This window comes from Megascapheus bottae, chromosome 9, assembly GCF_031878675.1.
Source record: "Megascapheus bottae isolate mThoBot1 chromosome 9, mThoBot2.hap1, whole genome shotgun sequence".
In the NCBI taxonomy this organism is placed as follows: Eukaryota; Metazoa; Chordata; class Mammalia; order Rodentia; family Geomyidae; genus Megascapheus; species Megascapheus bottae.
This window is the reverse complement of record NC_143517.1, coordinates 40,862,664-40,882,989: the sequence shown is the minus strand read 5'-3', so window position 1 is coordinate 40,882,989 and position 20,326 is coordinate 40,862,664. Positions and strand designations below refer to the sequence as shown.

Genomic DNA, 20,326 nt, shown 5'->3' with positions numbered 1-20,326 from the left:
GAAAAGAGACGAGAAAAGAACATTGCTGGCTGGGAGCAACAGAGAACAGACTTATAGAAATGAAAGGGGATATTGCTTGGCAATGACTGTGATGGAGACCACGAGGCTGGGAGGAGAAGCCAGGAAGGGGAGAGATGAACTGAACAGCACATTTTTATTGTGATCCTGCTTTTTTCTTATCCTGTGCTAGAGTTGGAGGCAAGCCAGTTTCCACACAGAGCATCTGCCAGCATTTCCAGCATAGTCTACGGGAAGATGGTTGATTTCATGAATCATTATAGAGCTTATGTGTAAGACGAATATAATAGGAATGTGAGAAACTCCCACTAACGTTAATAAACAGAAAGGCACCAAATACCTTTGCAAAGGACCCCTAGGAAAATATATTACAGCAAATAATATTCTAAAGAAAGAAGGTTAATATTGTCCTAAGTGCACACAGAAGGAGCCACCCATCACACTCTTTCAAAGTGTAGACATGAGTTGATCAAATCTTGAAGTCCATAATCAAATCTAATGCACTGATCTAGTTATTTGTTTTGGACATCAAAACAGATTAGTCTCTAGCATCATTTCCCTTCCTATACCTGTGTATATATGAGGGCTTTTTAGCTAATTATCATAAAGCCCAGGGAAAGGGAAAGATGTGCTGTCCAGTTTGACTCCAGAGCTTTGACCCAGGGAAGAGTTCTGCAGCCTGCACTGGGACAGGAATCTTGGCTATCCACAGCACAAAATAACTCCCAAGCAGTGAGGATGGAATTGGAGAACACCCAGTTTCCTTTCCTCTTCTGACAGCTTCTCAGAAGTTCCTAGGGCAGATGTGGCACTCTTTACTTTTGTTTCTGCTTTCTCTTTCTGCATCTCACTTGCTCCCCCACATCACTTCCTGGCCTTACCAGCTGCATTCTTTCCTAGGGCTGAACAATGAACAATTGGACAGCTTAAAACAATAAAATTTATCTTCTCCCAGTTCTACAGAGCAGAAGACTACAACCAAGACGTGAGCAGGGCTGGGCTCATGCAGCCGTATCCAGGGAACTACCCTTCTTCCTCTCCTCTTCTAATTTCTGCAGTTCCAGGCTTCCTTGCATTGTGGTGGCCTCTTTCCAGTCTCTCATTCCATCTCCATACCCCTCTTCCTCTTCCCATGTGTCTTCCTGGATTCGGGGCCCACCTGATAATTCTTGAAAATGTCACCTTGAGATCTTTAACTTAATTACATCTGAGAAGACTCTTTCTGAGTAATGTTACATTCATGAGTTGTGAGGGTTAGAACACAAACGTTTTTGGGAGGGCCACCGTTTAACTTACTATACCTGCCAAATAAACAATGTCCTCCAAATTCTGGTCCAAGAGTTTGCTTTTAGTAAAATTAATCAAAGTAGCAGCAAAAGAAATGCAGTTGAGGCCCGAAGTATGGCCTGTTGGTGGAGCGCTTGCCTCGTATACATGAAGCCCTGGGTTCAATTCCTTGGTACCATATACACAGAAAAAAAGAAAAGAAAAAACAAAACAAAACAGAAATGCAGTTTATCCAGGGTATCCTCCTACTACCTTACACAGAAAACAACATACACATACACATACACTTACACACACACACACTCATTTCAAAACTCATGTCTCCTCTTTGGGTTGGAGAAAGCTCTGGAAATAACATGTTTTTGCTCATAGATTCCTATCAGGGCCTCCCAGATCCTGGGTGTCACACCCAAGTACCTGTGTGATTCAGTACTCTCTTCCCAAGGGCAAGCACACAGTGACTGGGTCAGAATAAGGGCTCAAAAAATAAGATTGGTGGGCTGGGAGTTTGGCCTAGTGGTAGAGTGCTTGCCTAGCATGCACAAAGACCTGGGTTCAATTCCTCAGTACCACATATATAGAAAAAAGCTGAAAGTGGTGCTGAGGCTCAAGTGGTAGAGCCTCCTTGAGAAAGTCCAAGGACAGTGCTCAGGCGCTGAGCTCAAGCCCAGGACTGGCAAAAAAAAAAAATTGGTTAAATGAAATCTGACCATCAGATTCCTAGGAGGGGGAATCAACCTTGATATTGCTTCCTACCCGCTGCCTACCATCCCACCATGTGAACTGGACCTCATGTATACCAGGCAAGCTCTCCTCCACTGGGGCCAATTTTGTTTCATATTTTGCTTTTAAGAGAATCTTGCTTAACTTTGCCCAGACTGGCCTCAATTTTGATATCCTCCAGCCTATGCCTCCTGAGAATCTGGTATTTCAGGGATTAAAAAAATAGATTTATTAGCTCGGTACCAGTGGCTCACACCTGTAATCCTAGCTACTCCAGAGGCTGATATCTGAGGACCAAGGTTTGAAGCCAGCCCGAGCAGCAAAGTCTGAGAGACTCTTTATTTCCAATTAACCCCCAGAAAACTGGAAGTGGCAGAGTGCTAGCCTTGAGTACAAACACCCAAGCCCTAAGTTTAAGTCCTATGACCTACAAAGAGAGAGAAAGAGAGAGAGAGAGAGAGAGAGAGAGAGAGAGAGAGAGAGAGAGAGAGAGAGAGAGAGAGGAAACTTATTGAGGCATCCCTTGCATGCAATAAAATTTACCCATGTTGAGTGTCAAATACAATGATTTTTAGTATATTTGTAGAGCTATATCATTTTAGAACATTTCCAGCATCCCCCAAATTCCTTCATGTGTCCTTGCAAATCCATTTCACATTTCTGTACTTTCTGTCTTTCTAAATTAAGCCTCATTGGTTCCCCATTTCTTTCATGACTATGTCTCACACAGTCATTCCTTTTTGCTGAGTTATAGTTCTTGAATGAATGAGCGGTGTTTTGTTTATCCATTCACAATTGATGGGACATTTGGATGGGTTCCAGTCTGGAATGATTGGTTATAATGTTGCAATAAACATCCACATAGAAGCTTATGTGTTTGTCATATGGTCTTACTTCTTTTGAATAGGTACCTAAGAGCACAATCCAACTTTTTAATCATAAAAAGTCATAAAAAGTTTTAAACAATAGAAAAACTAAAGGGATTGATACATTGTAAATCTTTAAACTCTGTTTCTCAATTGGTAACATACTGCCATATTTGTTTTACTGTGCTGGCTCTAAAAAATATCTGTGAACTATTTAAAAGCAAGTTTCTGAATATGACATATCAAAATTTTCAAAACTACAGAAAAGTGGAAAGCATAATCCACTAAGTGAAACCCTGGCCTCCCTGTGATTTTTCCATACTACTGCTGTTTGCTTTCTTTCTCAAATCCTTTCACTATTACTACTTTTTTTTTGGGGGGGGGGCTTGAACTCAGCTTGGGCTCTATCCCTGAACTCTTCAGCTCGAGGCTAGCACTCTACCACTTGAGCCACAGCACCACTTCCCATTTTCTGGTGGTTAATGGGAGATAAGAGTCTCATGGGTGTTGTAGTGCGCAGGCTGGTTTTGAACTGCAATCCTCAGATTTCAGCCTCCTGAGTAGCTAGGATTACAGGTGTGAGCCACTGCTCCCTGCTTGTCACTACTTTTAGAATATTCCTGTTAGACCTTTGTTGGCAACAGCCATAGGATGCTCCTGATTCGGCTTTCCATCCTTCTCTCTGGTGCATTACTCTGGCATTTTCAGCACTGGTCTTGCAAGATTCCAAAAAGCCTCTAGTGTCTTGTCCTGAGGAATATTTCAAAATTCTCAAAATTAGCCGGGCATGGTGGCTCATACCTGTAATCCTGGCTACTCAGAAGGCTGAGATCTGAGGATCAAGGTTCGAAGTCAGCCCGAACACAAAAGGACCTGAGACTCTTATCTCCAGTTAACCTCTAGAAAACGGGAAGTGGGACTTGGCTCAAGGGCAGGGTGGTAGCTTTGAGCTGAAGAGCTAAAGCCCCATGACCCTCAAATTTTCCCTCCCTTCCATCAACTTCTCAGTGACACTTGCCCTTCCCACAGGATTAAATATTTCTACTTACCCTGAAAATATTTTTTTTTTTTTGCCAGTCCTGGGCTTGAGCTCAGGGCCTGAGCACTGTCCTTGGACTTTCTCAAAGCTAGAGCTCTACCACTTGAGCCTCAGCACCACTTCCGGCTTTTTTCTATGTATGTGGTACCGAGGAATCGAACCCAGGTCTTTGTGCATGCTAGGCAAGCACTTTAACCACTAGGCCAAACTCCCGGCCCTTACCCTGAAAATATTACAGAAAGGAACAGCAAACACTAGGGCTCCTTGACACAGGTCAAAACTTAATAAAGACCCAGAAACACAACAAATCAAAGAAAGGTTGGATAAATGGTATTGCATCACACTGCAGAGCTCCTGAATGACAAAGGACATAGCTGGCAAGGTAAATAAAAAGCCACAGAGTGGGAGAAGCTCTTCATTAGCCATATAACAAACAGGGGGCTCAAGTGGCAAAACACTAGCCTTGAGCAAAAGTGTCCAAGGACCAGTGCCCAGGCCCTGAGTTCAAGCCCCAGGACTGGCAAAAGTGAATAAATAAATAAATAAAAATTACCTTACTTACATGACTGTAACATCCTGCTAATCCCCTTTTAAATAAAGATAAAAATAAATAAATTAACTAATTAAAATTAATCTTTAAAAATAAGCTGGGATGCAAATCAGTGGCAAAGCACTTGCCACTGCAAGTGCAATATCCTGGGTTTGATTCTCCAGTACCAAGAAAAAAAAATGTAAAAATAAATAAAACAATTTAAAATAAAAATTTCTGCCACTGGGTGCTGGTAGCTCCCACTCATAGTCTAGCTATTTGGGAGCTTAGAATCTGAGGATATCGGAAAGACAGATCTATAAAAATCTCATCTCCAATTAACCATCAAAAGCCAGACGTGGGGGTGTGTCTTAAGTGGTCACACTCTAGTCTTCAGCAAAAAAAAAACTAAGCAAGAGTATGATACCATAAATTCAAGTCCCAGGGTCAGCACGCTAAATTAATTAATTAATCCTGCTATCTCCTTCCCCTCACCTGTATTTTCTACCCCTTATTTTGCTTACCAACATCTGACATATTGTATGATTCACATATGTGTGGTGTTTACTAATTATTTTCCCTGTTTACATTAGCTCTCTGAAGGTGGGTAGAAATGGCTCACAGCTGTATCCCCAGGCCCAAGAATTATATTGACATGTAAAAGGTTCAATATAGCTAGTAGATGACTAGTAGAAAAGATAAATAAATAATGTATCCATGGGTGTGGGGGCGTTGTACAGTCCTTCAGGAGAATTTTATAGATAGGCTGACCATAAGATGACCCTGGAGGAACATCAAGGATTTAGTTTTAGGCTCCTTCATGCCAGTAACACAGACTAGAAATTTCCAAATAGAAACTCTCTCCCAGTACTTTTTGGAAAAAAGATACTTTTTTTTTCCTCAAGTAACTCTCCAAGGACCACAAAAGCCTGGATCTCAGCCAACCCTGGATTTTCTGGAAGAGGCAGGAACCATACTGCCCAGATTCCTAAAAGGTCCCTCTCAGAAGGGAGACCTGCTCTTTTGGTGGTCGCCTTATGCCATGTAGTCCATCCTGCACTGCGGGCTCCTGGGGTCTGGAAAGATGGGGCTACTCCTGCCAGTCTACAGGGTCACCTCACTCAATACAGGCAAATATTAAGAACAAATCTTAAGGGGTTTCATGACCACCGCCTCCACCCTTCAGCTAGTGGTTGCACACCTAGCATCCTATCTCCTTTCAACTCCTGGATTCCATTCTCCACATGAGAAATTCCATGTATCCAAGCTAAAATTGCTGAAGGACAGAGTCCAGAGTCTGAGTCCAAGCCCAGTACACAATACACCCACCCTATCTGCCTGTAAAATTCAGACTTCTTAATAGCTCTTCCTTTGTCTATACCATTCAGATGTCTCTCATTAGATGTTGTTTGCAATGGTACTGTCAATGCCTGTCTTGTTTTCAGAGGTTCATCCTGTTTGGGTCAAATCCCATTGAGTAAATCCAAGGATTAAGAGAATCTATTCCCCTGCCCTGCTCTTTACAGCAGAAGATGATCTCTAATGAGCATTTTAACTGCATTCTTCCAGCATGCCATCATCCTCGAGAACTGTGCTTTCAGGTTACAGCTTGTTTTCATCTCAAACACCAGAGACAGAAAGGGGGAAAAAATCAAGAGATGAAACATCAAGATGAAACATCGCTAGCTGGACTACAGCTTGCGATTGTTTCAGGTTCCAAAAACCATATGTCCTTAAGTGTCTACCATGTGGGTCAGTTGCTAGTACCATCAAGTTTAGTCACACTGCATGCACGCATGCACACACACTGCATTGACAAGGCAGCCTGGAGGTCCTCAAAGAGATCTGGAACAAGAGGGAGCCTTTTATTGGCCTCCCTCTGAAATTTTCTTCCTATCCCTTTTCCCTCCTCCTCACACTTTTGTGCCTTTTCTTCAATGTTCCTCCCAGTGGCACATCTTAAGCTCTAACCATGGGAATACATGGTATTGAGTGTCCTGGAGATCAAACCATGAAGGAGACATATACACAGTCACATAAAACAGACACAGGACACAGTTCAGGGGCTTTATGTCCTAGTAAGCAAGACTGCTAAGTGAAGCATCAGTGAGTCCCTTCCATTATAATTGTGATGTAGGCGTTAATCAAGATGTATTGTACTTATAAACTGGTTTGTTGAATTGTAACCACTTTGTACAATGCTTAGAGGTCATTAAAAATATTAAAATTAAATTAAATTTTAACAACAATATTCACAAGACAATACCTTGGAGATGAACTTTACAACTTGGGATGGGGAAGGGGGAGAGGTAACAGTGTTAGAGAAGTAAGGTACTCACTACCTTACGAATGTAACTGTAACCCGCTCTATACATCACCTTGACAGTAAAATTTAAAAAAAAATAGAAATGACTATAAACAACATAAAAAAAGACAAGAGAAAGCAAAATAGGAATTTCCTTGACAAAATCATGTCAAGGCCCAAAGGAGGAGTAAGGCAGAGAATGGCAAAGAGAGGAATGTTTTCTTGCTCCTTGCCTGTACTACCAGCCCAGTTCACAGTTTGCACACAGAGTGCCCCTGCTCCAACTTAGCACCTCCCATGCTGACACCATACTGACCTTGAGTGATGCCTGTGCTGACAACTCCGCAGCCCAAGCTGGGAGATGTACCTCTGCTCTTGTTTCTGGTTGAACCATACCAGGGTCACATTGTGACCCACTTTTCCCCTGCTGGTGTTGATAGCCACCCCCACATCCCCCACACACACATACCCAGGACATGTAGCCATGTGGATTTCCTTTTTACTAGAAAGTATTTTCTTTCCCAGTAGAATTATGTTTGCTCGGAGGACCAGGACAATTACTCAGGCTCCATGCAGGGGGTTATGCTTAGGGTGTGGTCAGTGCTTCTGCAAGAGACCATTTCATGCCCAACAGAATTCTATCTTCCCTATTGCCCAGGACCTGCTAGGTCCTGATGATGAGGCCAGCAGAACCATGCTTCCCTGGTCAGGGCAGGTTATATCTTGCTGGTGCCCTTACCACAGCCAGAGTGAGGAGCCGGAGTGAGGGCTGTTTCCCACAGCCTTCCATCCAGGTTAATTCCTCTCTCATTCCAAATAAAGCCAGCGGCTTCGTTAGCTGGACTACAGCTTTCTTTCTTCAGAACATCTCAAGGGTATTTTGGGATTTCTGCTGTGAACAGGTGCTGCAGGAAGCATGATTCATCTGTTTATTAGGATGTTAGCTTATGTTTTGAGAAACACTTTGAAAAGGAAAAATGGCCTGAGCAAAGCCTCTTGCATTTCCCATCAGGCCCTGTGCTATGAACAACTGCTCTTACCTTTAGTTTACAGACTCCCCATCTGGTTAGGTACTTTGATTTATGTTGGCTCTAATCCAGAATGGCTGATTTGGTTTATTTTAAGGAGTTTTATTTTAAGAAACTTTTGACATTTAAGAATTTAATTGGAACAATCTGTACCCAGAAAAATTTTTAATGCAGTCTAGGATTAAAAGATGTTCTTCAGAGTATATAAGGCTTTAGAAAAAGACAATAAAAGTCAGAAAAGCAGGGCTTTCCACTCCCGAGCCAGTCTTTTTGTTTTGTGTGTTCATTCAAGATATAGTACAAAAAACCTAGGGCCGACCACCCAACCATTATGAGAATGGACAGAAGGGCTGTTGTTATAAAGTGGACTCTTCTAGCCCTCAGACCCACTCCTCATATTTTGTTGGGTGCACTGCTTACTCCAGGCTAGCCACGGGGCTTGAAGGTACATCATTATATTATTCAGCCATAGATGGTAGCAACTGGCCTCATACCTTCACCAAAGGCAAAATGGACCCTAAAGTCAGGCAGACTGAAAGAAACAGAAGAGGCTCATGCCTACTGAGGCCTGGGTACTGATTTACGACTTTCCAAAGTTCCACATTCATGTCCACAAATTTCTCCATGTGTTATACACCAGTGTTCAGCCTGGAATACTTCTATCGTCCATCTCTGCAAGTAGCTCTGCCATCCTCCTGAGAATAATGATCATTATTCACCTCATTTTACAGCCATAAACAATAATTTCATTTGTTGTTTCTTAATGTCTCTAATCCTGTCATCTACCATCTTCTTTCTTTCTTTCCTTCCCTCCTTCCTTCCTTCCTTCCTTTTATTTTATTTAATTTTTTGAGATGACAGGATATTGCTATGTAGTTCTGGCTCAAAATCATGGTTTCCTCATCTCAGACTCCTGAATCCTGGCCTTACAGGCAGGCACTAGTACATATGACTCATCAGATTTTCTTTCTTTCTTCTTCTTCTTTTTTTTTTTAAAATCTACTTTGGGCCAGGAGTTTGGCCTAGTGGTAGAATGCTTGCCTAGCATGCATGAATACCCCGGTTTGATTCCTCGACACCACATATACATAGAAAAAGCTCAAGCCTTGAGAAAGTCCAAGGACAGTTCTCAGGCTCTGAGCTCAACCGAGGACTGGCAAAAAAAAAAAATAATAATAAATAATCTACTTCATAGAGCTTTGTAGAGAACCCTTGATGGAAAGGATTTAGAGAAGTGGATTGATGGAAAAGGTATTAACTTTAAATTCACATTGAAGACTTAGATTTAACAACCCCTCCCTCAGCTTTGCAATTGTAATTATTATTCTCCTTCTTATATCTTACTACAAACTAGACTATGTGCTCTTACTTGAACAAGCCTGAACCTTCTCAACTCCTTGTCTTTGCTCACATCCATCATTCTACCCAGTGTATCTCATTCCCAGCCTCTCTACATATCTGGTAAGGTCCACTGGTGTTATCTGGAAATAGCAAAGCACAATTCTCTATCAGAAATGATTATGATTTTTGGTGTCTCACAATATTCATTGTATAATTATTCCTACTATAATCAATTTCAAGCTAACAAATTGACATCAACTGGCTTGGGAAATTTCCTAAAATTTAGTTATTATTTTTCAGAGACCAGCATGAGGTGGCTGTAGCATCCCATTGAGGTTCAAGTGTCCCCGCTTTACAACTCCCAATGGATAGCATGCCTCTGTCCTTTGAACTCTGTTGGTAATCTGCACTCTCTCCCACAAGTATTCCACATTGTATTGCAGGTATAATGAATCTTAGTTATCATCTCATCTTAGATGATTAGCGTGTCAAGGGCATGACCTGCCTTACTCACCTGGATAGTCAAGTGGTGTCTAGAACAATGTTCATGTGTAATTAATATATGCTGCCATAAACTGATGGTGAAGATTATCACCAGGGCTTGACATCAGTGGTGGTAAGGATCCAGTGACATCATATAGGTAAAGAGAGCTAGTACCCAATTAGTGAGAGCTAATTGTACCATCCTCAGTGGCTTTGGGAACCAAGGAAACACACATTTAACATTGTAACAGGAATTCTCAAACAATTCCATCCACCTCAGTTGACATTTTTCACCTGGAAATTTGTAAAAATCCCAATGCCCAGCAAAATATTTGTTTTTTCAATCTCTCTAATTGATTCTATTGTGTAGCAAGACTGAGTACTACTATAAATTCCATAATGTTTCCTATCCTCTCTTTGACTGAAGAGTCAAGAGTGTCAAAAAAGGAAATGATATCCAAATAAAACCAGCTACTTCTTTTAAGATCCCGGTTCATAAACAATTCCAGTAAACTGGAGAAGGTTCCCTTTCAGGATTGCCTTATTTGGTGATCATATTGGGTGGAGTCACCTGGGAGGAGAAGGCTAGGGATGAGTAATTCAGTCTTCTGCAAGGGCAGGAGAAAAATACCTTGTCAGCAAACTCTTGTATGTAAAGTTATTCACGCTGGTAGAATTTCTACCTCACATTCACATCTCATGTAAAAGAGTCTTGGCCCTTGTGGTGATTTGATACAGATCAATTGTAAGTAAGTTTTCTCTCCGGGAGTATCATCATGTTTGTTTCCATTCTTTGGTTCCACCAGAGTTTTGGTATAGTAAAAAAAAAAAAAAATTGAGCTGCCAGGTCTCATTTACCTTCATAAAACATTCCCAGGCATGAGAATATGTTGCCTCTCAATCAAGATGGTAACGAATTGGTATATTTGAGAATCAAGTGTTGCTTTCCATCAGGTGTTGTGAAACTACAGCAATATGAGATCGGACTTGCCCAAAGTGACACAGAGTGGTACCAAATACAAAGCAAAAGTTTCTTGTCCTTATAACCCCGTGGTGTACTTCTTCTTTTGTGACTTAAGACACGTGTACCTTCTATTAAAGGCATTCACTGGAAAGAAATCCTCCTAAAAGAATTAGATCCAAAAACTAAATTAATCACTTAATAGTCTGTTTTTCTTGAATTGTAAACTGGTAGTTCCTTTTAATGGAGAGAAAGGAAGGTCTGGACATGTCCTTCAGTGACAGAGAATGTGCCTAGCATGCATGGGCAGCAGAGGAGGGGAAGGGAAGGTGAGAAGAGGGAGGGGAGGGAAGGAAGAAGAGGGGAAGGGAAGGAAAGAAGGACGGGAGAGAAGGAAGGAAGAAGGGAGTAAAAGTAAGCGTGCGAGAGAGACACAGAGCCAAAGAGAAACAGGGAGGAAGGTGCATGCCTATTTTCTAGCATTCAAGGAGTTGAGACAAAAGGATCATGAATTAAAGGCCAGCCTTGGAGAGGAAAGAGAGGAAGAGAGGGGAGAGGAGAAAGGAGAGAGAAGAGAGGAGGGGAGAGAGGAGATGGGAGACAGAAGATTGCCAAAGCCATGACAGGCAAGTCAAGTACCTGCCTAGCAAGCTTGGATCTTCAGTTCAAACCCAAGTACCACCAAAAAGAATAACATGCTACAATCAAATTTAGAGATTCAGGGGTCTGATGGCAGGAAAGCCTGCATAAACTTTCTGGCTTCGTGTGAGTTTGCAGACATCTGATGAGTGTCTGAAAGGACCTAAAGAGACATAGCACCTCTGCCCTCTGCTTTGCTGCCTTCACCTTGCAGCCACAGTGCAGTCCACCCCCGGGTGCACACATGATGAAAGTGGAGCTGCTCTTCTGCCTCCATTCTTTCAGCTGTGGTAGCAGCTTAAGCATCTGACATCTTTCTGCTTCTTTTCCACTCTCAGGCTTTTAAGCACCCGAAGTCCTTCAGGATGAGGATGACCATCTTTAGCCCATGTCAACAAGTCAGGAAAAGCCTGCTCTCCCTTTTGCTTGGGGGAGCAGCCTGCCTGGTCTGTCTGTTTGGCTCCATTCCATTCATAAGCTGCAGCCCTGGAACGGCCCTGCCTGCAGTCTCAGTTAGCTCTATCTCTTTCCTATTATTTTGTGACTAAGATCTCCAAGTCTCTGGTAAGAGACTAACTTCCCTTATGCAGGTTTGATATACTTGACTATTGAAATAAACTGACAATAGACAGATTAAGGAGAAAGGACATCCAAATGTATTATACCTGCAAGGCCACCACTAGAGTAGAGTACTCAATAGCAAAGCAAGATTTAAAAGCTTATACACACTCTTCATTGGGGCGGGGGGGGGGGGGGAGGGAGCAAGCAGAGAATGGAAGGCATTCTTAGGAATGGATAAATGATTTTTAGGGGAGATGAACAAACCTTAAGATCAGATAGCAGCCTGTCTGGGACAAAGTTCATTTGGCATCTAGGTGTAGAGTCAACACACTGGTCTTCTCTCCTGTTTAACTAGATTATAGGGAGAGGCCTCATGACAATTGCAGTTTCTCTGAAAGAACTTCCCTTGTTTAGATAAGGGAACTTCAGAGAGAACCCTTTCCTGTGTTTTGGAGAGACAGAAGGCTGGTGGGATGAAGGTCGGAGAGATCTGAGCCTGTTTTGACAAAGTGCTTTAGAGTTTTATTTTCTGAATCCCAACATTAGTCTATGCTAACCTTTTTTAATATCTTGTTATAAAAAAAGTCTTTAATAGGGGCCATGAGCTTGGCCTAGTGGTAGAGTGCTTGCCTAGCATACACGAAGACCTGGGTTCGATTCCTCAGTCCCACATACATAGAAAAAAGCCAGAAGTGGTGCTGAGGCTCAAGTGGTAGAGCTCTAGGCTTGAGAAAGTCGAAGGACAGTGTTCAGGCCCTGAGCTCAAGCCCCAGTACTGGCAAAAACAAAAAAGTCTTTAATAAATTATGTTAGTGTGTGTGTGTGTGTGTGTGTGTGTGTGTGTGTGTGTGTGTGTTGCAGTGTTAAAGAAAATGTGACTGGAGGTGAGATATAGCTTATGACATTCAGTAGCTCTCCTGCTTCTGCATGGACATATTTATTCAACAGGGAATTCTCTTCTAGAGACTGTAATGTCTTTGACATAAATTTTTTTTAGCTTTGGATGCCTTTTCTTCTATGGTATATGTGTGGCATATCACTAAAATACATGGATTTTTAAAAATGCCAAATTGGTATAAATTTTAAAGAAAGTTCTTGGCAGGACCCTGGATTCTAGATCAAGGCTCTCTAATGCCATGAATCTTCTAGCTATATGTTACCATCAGAACTCTCATTCCTACGTGGCTCACAGCCTCAAAGCCATGATTCAACTTTTTCATATCTTTCCTTGGGTTTTGTTTTACAAATTTATAGAAGACATACCTATGTGGTAGCAACTGGAAATATATCCAGTTTATTCCCAGTGATTATTATCAAGAGGGCTCAATGGCTACCACTGTATGTAGAGCCCACAGATAGCTGTCAAAATGTCTCTGTCTCAGTCAGGGGATACAACTCGATGGCAGAGCTCTTGTCTAGCACAGACTTCAGGCTTTTGTATTTGTTTCCATTTGTTGGCAGTACAGGGACTTGAACTTAGGGCTCTGCACTTGCTAAGCAAGCATTCTCCTACTTGAGCCATGCCTCCAGCCCTTTCTGCTCTACTTATTTTTCAGTGTCTTGATTTTTGTTCAAGCTAAACCAGCTTATGATATTCCTGTTTCCCACCGTGGATGGGATAACAGGTGTGTGCAACCACATCTAAGTTCTTCTGTTAGGGTGAGAACTTACAAACATTCTTTTTTTTTTTTTTTGCCAATCCTGGGCTTGGGCTCAGGGCTTGAGCACTGTCCTTGGACTTTCTCAAGGATAGCACTCTACCACTTGAGCCTTAGCACCATTTCCAGCTTTTTGCTATGTATGTGGTACCGAGGAATCGAACCCGGGTCTTCGTGCATGCTAGGCAAGCACTCTACCACTAGGCCAAACTCCCGGCCCCACAAACATTTTTTTGCCTGGAATGTGATCCTCGATATCTCAGCCTCCTATATGGCTGATATGACAAGTATATACCACCACACCCACTCATTAGTAAGTTAGAGTCTCAAAAAGCTGCAGTTGGGCTTGTCACCTGGTGACTCCTTCTAAGTAGCTAAAATTATAGGCATGAGCCTTTGGCACCCAGTAAAGCTCTAGATTTGATTTCCAGTATCACACACACACGCAGCTATAATCTATTATCTTCAAACATTATAGTGTTTTTTTAGTCACCAGAGAGAGACTGGCCATAGAATCAAAAAACTAGCCAGACCAGATCTAGCAGATTCCACTTGTTATTGCATATCTAAAGAGACAGTAGCAGTAGAAACAAAATTCCATCTTTGTGTCTTATGCCTCAATCTTGGCTCTTTACACAAGGACTCTGAAATAATCTTTCAGTCAGATAGATGGATTATATGAAGACACTTAGAGCAACTCAGGCTCCCTTGTTTTGAGAAAAGAAAGAAAGATTTTACAAGTTCCTGAGTTCTCTGAAATCCTGGCTTTGCCCAGAATCATGACCATCTAAAGCCTTGTTATGTTGTACTAAGTACATAATGAAGGAAAAACCAAAGTTCAGTGTAACTTTAGTAGAGTGAATTGAGGCTAAAGAAGAGAGAATAATTACTGAAACTGCTGAAGTTGTCTATAAGAGAAAAGAGCTACAGATGAATCCATTTCTACCAAAGCCTGAATCATTTTCTACCCCTCTTCTGAACTGTATCTTACTAAGGAAAAAGGCACAGAATACACAAAAAGGACAAATACCATATGTTAACCCTGGTAAAAGCTACGCAAGTACTAAACCAAGTGGGGGTATTCATCTATTATGAATGATGTTAAAATGCAAACATTTTAACTTCACAGGAGCTGGTATCCTGTCAGTATTAGAGAAAATAAAATGCCTATGAGAGAAAGACCAGACTTACTGAGATTGGCGCTAGGCTCAATGGCTTATACTTAAAATCTCAGTAATGTAAACAGTAGAGATTTGGAGGATCAAACCTGGAACAAAATTAAAAAATTACCTGGGACAAAAATAAAAAATAGTGAGACCCCCTCTCATATCAACAAAACAAGCCAAACATAGTGGCTTACATCTATAATCTGGCTATATAGGAAGTGTAGGTAGATGATTGTGGCTCAAGGCTTGCCCTGGACAAAAACCATAAAACAAGAAAGATTGAGTTCAACTATATACAATAAATAATATTGACTTACATGAGGCAGCAAATTTTCTCTCTGAATATGGCTTCAGACTCACATCCTTGGCACATGGTTTCCATTTCATAGCTCAAAGTAGCTGTCTTAACTTCACCTAAGAGAAAAGATGAAGGGACCAAAAGAAGTAGAGAAGCTTGGCTATTGTTTTGTTTTCCAGAAACTCATTTCCACTCATACTGTATTGGACATAATTGAATCCAACTAATCATATATATATATGATATATATATATATATGGAAAGGAGCTTAGAAAATATACTTATAGAAGCTGGTGGTTGACCCAGGGGAAGTTCAGCAACTCTCTTATAAGCAAGGAGAAAACAATATTGAGGTAGAGATCCACAGGTGTGTACCACAGCCTGCTGGTCATCAATGGCGAGGCTCAGGGTTGAGACACCAGCAGAGCTGTGTCAAAGTCAGGGGGCTTGATCCTAGTCTTATTTCTACCCAAGTGACCTTGGTCATCTCATGGGTGAAACAGGTGTCCTATCTAAAAATTAAATGTTGTGACCTGCAACTATTATAATAGCCCGAAATTAGTGAGCTGAATTGTGAATTTCCCAGTCACAGGTGGATTATATTCCAATCACCTGTTGATTCTATTATCTGCTAAGTTAATTACCTGATCTAACTTATGAAATCTAAACACACCCACAGGAAAAAGAGAATAGCTAAGGGACATAGAAGGATGTCTACTCCAACCTGTTTCCTAATATAGGAATTTCTGCCTCAGTAACCCCAACAGATGGTCTCCTGCCTTGTGCTTAAGCACTCCTACAGTGTGCTATTTTGCCTTCCTCTTGATGGACAGCTCCAATTGTCAGATAATTCATCTGGATAGATTTCTAAAAACTCCCGCCCTCGGACCCCCCACCCCCACCCCATCTCCTGAAACAACAGAGAACACAGTCATTCTCTCCTCTTCATGACAGTCCTTCAACTAATGGAAGGGAACTCATGTGTCATCTCCAAGTTCTGCCTTCAAGCTAAATGTTTCTGGAGTTGTAATTGTCACCATCTGGGTATCTTTCTCTACATTAGTTGAGACTTGGCTGGCTAGGATCCAAAGAAAGAATTTGGTTTTGTATATGATCTGTATTCATGTGACTACAAGACATTCATGCAACTATAAGTTTCACAGAAACATAATTGAACTCCTCACTGTTATAAAATCATGTGTCTTTCCATTTAACTCTGTTCTGTACTGTGGTCTTTTCCTACTCCTGCCCTTAATCATTTGGTTTAATGCTGGTTGGTCTTATGAGATTTTTACACTCATTCATGAATGGCAATCCATAGTTCAAAAATCACTTTTCTAGATGCATTCTAGCCTGTACAAGTTCTTAAAAGAAGGTCCCTAGATGCTTCAGGCTGAGCTGAGTAAGCAAAAAGTGTTTCTAATTCCTGAGGACAGTACTTCATTTTTTAAAAATTAGTCTCCATGCATAACATTTTAAAGCCACACCATAATACTGAATACTGTTGACTGAGTATTTGAGTCAAGTCAGTCTACATTACTGTTTCCATCTGAGCAGTCTCTCTGCCTGTTTTTCCTTACCCTATGGGTATGCAACTGATTTTTATTTTTATTTTTGCCAGCCTTGGGGCTTAAACTCAGGGGCTGGGTACTATCCCTGAAATTCTTTTTGCTCAAGGCTAGTGCTCTACCATTGAGCTACAGCATCACTTCTGGCTTTTTTCTATGTATGTGGTACTGAGGAACAGAATCCAGGGCTTTGTACATGCTAGGAAAGCACTCTACCAAACTCCTGGTCCTGCAGTTGATTTTTAAATCCAATTTAAAGCTTCATTTTACTCCTGATAAACATTGTCTCCATTAGTTTCAACTTTTTCAATGTTTCAAATGCTTTTTTTCGGGGGGGGGGGGGGGGGGGATAATTATTTTTGTCATTGATCTTTCTGACTTCATTGCATATACATGTTTTATAAGTATTACTTTCACTAAGTACTTTTTATGGTATGGTTCTCAAAATATGGTTGTTTAGCTGAGAGTATAGCTCCATTAGTGATAAAGAACTTACATGTGATCCCAACACTGAAAAAAAGACTACCTAAAACCCTTGTTCGTGTGTGTGTGTGTGTGTGTGTGTGTGTGTGTGTGTGTGTGTATAGGAACAGAGGAACAGAGCTTGGCCAGAAAATAAACATTTTAGAAGATAGATTTAAGTTTATTTTTTCATAAAAGGTTTTTCTCAAACTCCATCAAGTTGATGCCCGTGGCATATTTGTTGACCATTCTACTAGGGCCCAAGGAAACTTTGTCCCCTAAAAGCTTGAAAAGGCAGGACCCTGGTTGTTGTACAACCTCTTCCAGCTAAGAAGTAAGGTAGGGCAAGTAGACAAGATTTGCTTATTCTTCTATTCAAGATTTTCTTCACTTACTTTTCTATTCATTCTACAAGCATTTGTTGTATCTAACACTAAACATCTAACATGCTGTGGAGATATAAGAACATAGGAAATGCAAAGCAGGGAGGGCTTCCTCTATCTTTTACTCTCAAAGACTCTCCTGCTCCAGGAGGAAGTGGCCAGTTTTGTCCATCACTGAGACTCCAGAGTTGGTAAGAATTAGCAGAATAAGTGGAAATCCATGTACTAGAGGCCCAGAGGTGAGAAAAACACAGGTACTTTGTGAGGAATACACTATAGAGCTTTAAGAAGTATACCCATTGATGAAATATTATTTCCTTCTTTATGTTCAGGATAAGGCTGTGAGGAGCAAACCCAGGGAGGTGACCTCTGTACATGCAATGTAAATGAATCCCAGCGTCTACTGAGGATCTTTCAGGGTTTAGAGGCAGCTTGAGAGTGCTCGGTAACCTTGTACTTAAAATATTATGCAAGGCTGGGAGTTTGGCCTAGCGGTAGAGTGCTTGCCTAGCATGCACAAAGACCCAGGTTCGATTCCTCAGTACCACATACATAGAAAAAGCCAGAAGTGGTGCCATGGCGCAAGTGGTAGGATTCTAGCCTTGAGAAAACCCAAGGATAGTGCTCAAGCCCTGAGCTCAAGCCCAGGACTGGTAGGAAAAAAAATTATGCAAGCTTGGAACTCCAGAAAACTACACATAACTCTGAATGCAACCTTCAGAAATATTAACAATCTGTACTGACAACAGGGCCATCTAATTCTCTCTTTTATGCTACCAGATTGATGTGGAAACTCAGGAAGGCATGTTCAAGCTAAAATGAATAGAAGGAACATTATAAATGAGTAAAAGGGTAATTAAAGTATGAAACAGCCTTCCACAGCTCAAGATAATGGTATAGTGTTAGCTAATTAATTGGCTGAGAACAATGTGCCTCGGTGACTCTCTTACATTTGAATATGTAATACTCCTTGCTTTGCCAGAAATTGAGAATGGAATTATCATGGAGCTTATAAAAACAAATAGCTTTTGGCCACCAGAAATGTAATTACAAATCAGGAAACCAAAAATGAATTAGCCCTGCAGAGACAATTTCTCACTCCATGCTATAGATTTGTTGAGAGTCTCAGAGAGTAAATCTTCCACTGGAACATTTCCTCATCAAAACAATTTTACTGCATGAGAAAAATGTTGCATTACATTTTGGACCTAACATGCTCTCAACTAAAAAATAATGTCACCCAGGTTGAGCGATCATTCTCCTCATTCAGCCAATCTGACCCCTGATGACTTTTGGCAATTTGTAATTCTCAAATTTGCTCTCAAAGCAGAGAACTTGTCAATCTGACAATGCACAAAAACAAAAAAGCTAGAAGCTCAGGAAGTAATTCTCCCAGAGGAATTCCAGGAACATTGTGAGCGAAGAGCTATTATAGGGAAATAAATGGTGGGCACCCGTGGCTCACACCCATAATCCTAACCACTCAGGAAGCTGAGATCTAAGGCTCATGGTTCAAAACCAGCCTGTGCATGAAAGTCCGTGAGACTCTTATCTCCAATTAACAACCAGAAAACCAGAAATGGCACTGTGGCTCAAGGGATGGAGCCCTCGCCTTGAGCTAAAGAGCACAGGGACAGCAGCCAAGCCCAGAGTTCAAGCCCCATGACTGACTAAATAAATAAAATAATAATAATTTCTAGAAACAAATATGGAAGGAAATATTTGGATGGATTGAACCACAGGGGGATTTATCTTCTAAGTCCTTTAAAGTTTATTTTCTGTTTTCCATTGTGGTTGTATAATAGGCTGTTAATCTAGAGCAAAGTTTAAAACTGAGAACATTGTTTTCCTGTGTGGATATATGTTTCTCTCATGAGGTTGCATATCATCCTTGGTAATTTTGAACTGATCCAAGTTCTAATTTATTGTTGTCAAGAATACTTTCTTAAAAGGACTAAAATCCCCAGTGAAAAATAGAACTTAAAATACAAAACACCTTTTGAAATGAATTCAATCTTTGTTTAGTCAAAAGGACCCCAACAAGGCCGGGAGTTTGGCCTAGTGGTAGAGTGCTTGCCTAGCATGCACAAAGACCCGGGTTCAATTCCTCGGTATCACATACATAGAAAAAAGCCGGAAGTGGTGCTGAGGCTCAAGTGGTAGAGCTCTAGCTTTGAGAAAACCCAAGAACAGTGCTCAGGCCCTGAGCTCAAGCCCAGGACTGGCAAAAAAAAAAAAAGGCCCCCAACAGTTTTCTGTTTCTCTGTAGGAGTTGGGCTCCTCTGTCTCTTCCCCAGTCTCCTCTCCCTGACCCTCACCCAAGTTTGGTCTTTCCCTTTTAGATCTCAAAATGGCCAGGCTCAGTGGCTCACACCTGTAATCATACCTAATCAAGAGGCTGAGAACTGAGGACCAAGGTTCAAAGCCAGCCCGGGCACAAAAGGACCTGAGACTCTTATTAACCTCTAGAAAATGGAAAGTAGGGTTTGGCTCTAGGGTAGGGTGATTATCTTGAGCTGAAAAGCTCAGGGATAGCTCTCAAGCTGAGTTCAAGTCCCACAATCCCCTCCCCCAAACACACACACACACACACACACACACACACACACACACACACACACACATCTCAAAATATCCTCCTGCCTTTACCCAGGAAAATAATTTAACCAATCCTGCCAGCTAGTCAAGCCTTCATAGAATTTAGCAGAGTTCTTCCTTTCCTTTTGGAGACTGTTTCATGGGAGATTGAGGAAACTCCTTCCAGAGGTCATCTTTATTGGTGGGTTCGACACCAGCCAGGATGATACTTAGCTCCTCAACAGTCCTGGAAGAGGAGGAAAAGATTCCACAACCAGGTAAAAATGTATCTGGTTTTCTATCTATGTGCATCCCCACCTACTGTGTGTAAAAGAATCTCCTGGCTCCCATTACCCTTCCCCAAATCTAGACACTCAGCATAGTGATGTGACCTTAAGACCCAGTGATCATGAGAAATGTATGTTCCAATTCTT

The 20,326-nt window shown here is 41.4% G+C and overlaps 1 long non-coding RNA gene across 1 annotated transcript in view; it reads right to left on the bottom strand.

Moving 5' to 3' along the window:
* LOC150059082 (uncharacterized) overlaps positions 1–20,326 on the bottom strand; it is a 47,187-nt gene that overhangs the window by 26,546 nt on the left and 315 nt on the right. The window contains exons 2-3 of the long non-coding RNA XR_016536680.1: positions 19,965–20,139; positions 14,922–15,018 (exon numbers count right to left, since the gene is read on the bottom strand). This is a non-coding gene — a long non-coding RNA (uncharacterized LOC150059082). The remainder of the gene's footprint in view (positions 1–14,921; positions 15,019–19,964; positions 20,140–20,326) is intronic.